Source organism: Aedes aegypti, chromosome 2 (genome assembly GCF_002204515.2).
Source record: "Aedes aegypti strain LVP_AGWG chromosome 2, AaegL5.0 Primary Assembly, whole genome shotgun sequence".
Classification (NCBI taxonomy): Eukaryota; Metazoa; Arthropoda; class Insecta; order Diptera; family Culicidae; genus Aedes; species Aedes aegypti.
The window spans coordinates 359,953,634-359,957,186 of record NC_035108.1 but is presented as its reverse complement, the minus strand read 5'-3'; the positions used below and the strand labels follow the sequence as shown (position 1 = coordinate 359,957,186).

The 3,553-nt window shown below is 39.0% G+C and overlaps 1 pseudogene; it reads right to left on the bottom strand.

Annotated features, from left to right (window-relative positions):
- Positions 1–2,461: 2,461 nt before the first annotated feature.
- On the bottom strand, positions 2,462–2,822 carry LOC110675898 (annotated as a pseudogene).
- Positions 2,823–3,553: the final 731 nt, after the last annotated feature.

Sequence of the window (3,553 nt, the reverse complement as noted above, 5' to 3'; positions counted from 1 at the left end):
GTTACCACTTAGCACGAGAAAAATGATTATAAAGGTGAAAAATCGTCCGTCTCGAAAGGGGTAACCACAGTCATTAGCCGAGTGCCTCCTTTGTCCATAGACCATTTTTACATTTGTATATCGTATGGCAAACACGGCATATTCTATGTCCAGGAAAGTCAAGCAATTCAAAAAAAAAAAAAAAAACACGACTGGATGGGATTCAAAGTTGCCGCCCTCAGCATGCTTTTATTGAATAGCTGCTCGTTCACCACTACAGATTTTTAGGCCTTATAAGACCTGTATGGCGAGACTGAATCTAAAAAAGTACTCTTTATTTATTAGAATACGGGTTGGTATGTGGACGCCGCAGTAGGCCGTCCCTTATTTTTCGAAAATGCGAAATGTTATAAGTTCGTCATTGTAAAGTGCTCGTTTTGGTAAGAAAAAAATCAGGTAAAAATTTGAAGTCCGTACGTGGACGCTAAGTGGTCCTCCAACGACCCTGTAGGTATTAGATGTAGTTGACCCCGTGCGCAAATTCGAGCTCGCTGCTCTAGTGCACGCAGCATGAGTACGAAAAGCCACCAGTAACAAACTGTCCAGCGCGCATTGATAACTAGCATAGAAGTTTATTTTCTTTGGGATGAATCAAATATTACGTAACGCAAAATTTTCCAATTTTAGACCCTCTCCCCCCATGTAACAGCTTTTGTATGAAAAAAAAAAAAAAATTGTGTGGACCGTAACACTACGGAAGACCCCCTCCTCCCCCTGTTGCGTTACGTAATATTTGAACGATCCCTTTGTAGTTCTGAATTTTATGTCAGCGTACAGTGTTATGAACATATCCACAGTATAAAATATTATATTACTAAAAATTCTACGCTGATTATCAATTTGTTACTAGTGGCTTTTCGTACTCATGCTACGTGCACTAGAGCAGCGAGCTCGAATTTGCGCACGGGGTCAACTACACCTAATACTTTCAGGGCCGTTGGGGGACCACTTAGCGTCCACGTACGGACTTCAAATTTTTACCTGATTTTTTTCATACCAAAACGAGCACTTTACAATGACGAACTTATAACATTTCGCATTTTCGAAAAATAAGGGACGGCCTACGCCGCAGTCCCTAAAGCCATTGGTGAAATGTGTGCTTTTCTTCTTATTTTTTCTCCCTCCTTTGCCTTTCATAAATATGTATTACTTATCGCTTTAAAGTGTACCTACCACCCGCCTGCAACTTGTATGCAAGATTGCTCGCAAAGCATTATAGGGTGTCCGCAAATTATCCATACAAACTTTGAAGACATGGCTCTATACAATCAAGCATAATAAATTCAATATTCTTGCATGGTTTTAAACATTGGCTTATTATATCCTTAAGAAGTAAGTTTGACACATTTCCGATTTCAAATAATTGCAAAACCAACCCAAATGTATTGAGATGTCTTGAAGGGAGCTGTTTTCCGAGCTTTATGACGGAAGAGAAATGTCCATAGAACTCACTGGATTTGAACCGTACAATTTTCTATTGCCAGTCTAACTTGAAGCCACTAATCTGTAGATTACTTCAAATCATAATAGGACATTTGGATTCATCTATTTTAGGTTTCAGGGATAACACATCTCCAGTATGACTAGCGGCCCTCAGGAAAAACGTCTCCGAAAAAATTGAATTTGCCTATCTCAGTAACAAGCAATCATTTCGAAATATTTTAAAGTTGTATTTGGTGTTTACATATAGATGTATTATAAAAGGTACATGGACATTGATTCTTCATTGTTTTCAATGCGAGATCATCTTTCCAATATTTTGCTGTTCGGATAGTTTGCGGACACCCTGTACAGATAGAGTGACAATATAGAGCAGTGATCCTCAGGCCTGTTTTTTCAACCATTTTTATTTCTGATAATATAAAGTTCTCGTAACAATTCAGTTTCTTGTTCTTGATAACTTTGGCAGTAGAACAGCGTCCCAAAGAGAAACTTTACAGAGCTTATCAGATTTGAGAGATACAGACCTCACGTGCGGCCCGCGGGCCGCCCTTTCCTCTAAACTATAAGACTGAGAATCGTCTTCCAGCAGAAAAATATAACATTTCCCTCCACAGATTCAAAATCCCCGAAAAAAAAAACAAAACTATTATTCACCCAATAGTTACAGTAATCGCTATTTTTCATTAGAATCGACTTTCGATGTCATTATTTTTGATATCTATGTCGATAAATACCTTATCAAACTGTTGGCTGATGATCCGGAAGCTTCCCGCCTTGAGTGAGCAATCTTCCGGACCATTCAAACTTCGGCGGCAGAAAAAGATCACGCACGACATCTATTCTATTTGAACTCAGTAGAACCTTGTAACGTTCGACGGTTGCGGGAGAAGACAAAAATGAATCGGGTGGTCACGGTGGTCAACATTCTGCAGTAGAGGAGGAACCCTGGAAGGTACTAACGACAAAAAAAAAACTCGAATTCATATCCTTCCTTTATTTATCCTTTGGTAAAGAATTTGCGGATTTGCTGTTACACCCGGTACTATATCAGACCGGACATTATAAATCAGCCACTCTTCCGTCTCAATCCCGAACGGAAACCGCTCCCATCAGCGAAATTACCGAAATCTTCTGGCTTCGCGTTCGAATTCCAGCAGCGTCAGGATATCACCTTCGTGAGCCAGGTTATTGGCGTTGCGGATAATCCGACAGTTCTGCTCGCTGAAAATTGCACCTTCGCCTGGTCCACTGACCCTGAGAACCGGTGCGGCCGAGGACATTGATAACTTGAGCCAAAACGACAGACTTATCCATGATTTTGTTTAATTTTTTTTTGCACATATGTGGCAACTGGTAAAACAACATGGTGAAAAAGGATGATCACGATCTTGTGAAATGAAATGTCCATATGATGAAAGAAAACATAAACAAAGATCATTTGTCATACCAGCTAATCAAAAATTCACCACAACGCACAGTGGGACGAAATCAAAAAAAGTGGGACATGTGTGTTTGTGCTGAAACTATGGGTTTTATCGTTTCGACATGTTCTACAAAGTTTCACCATTTTTTGAGTACCTAATTTAGACACTGAAAAAAAATTCACTTGAAGTGATATACACTGAGAAAATAAATTAACTTTTTTATTTATTGTCAAAATTGAAAACTGTCTAAGGAGGTATTGTAGGCGACATCATTTCATGAAAGTTTGTCGAAGACGGAAAAGCTCTATCTCTTACACTGACGAAGTTAGGGGGTAAAAACGATGGGTACCCCCTTAAAACTCATATTTTCTCCATAACTTCTAAATTTGAATTTCTACCTTTTTACAATGTTCTACAATGTTTAAGGTGCTGTAAAAATACACATTTTTGCCAAAGACACTAAGCGCTAGCTCTTCACGTTGAAGATTTACGAACGATTTTATGATTTTTTCACATCAAATTTAAGTGTGCATATCTTGTAAAGTTGCAAGTAGTAGCAGCTAATTCTAGCATCATGCTGTTCCTCAACCTATTCCCTTTTTATATATGTGCGAATAATTGCGGGGTCAAGCGGGGCTCATCGCACT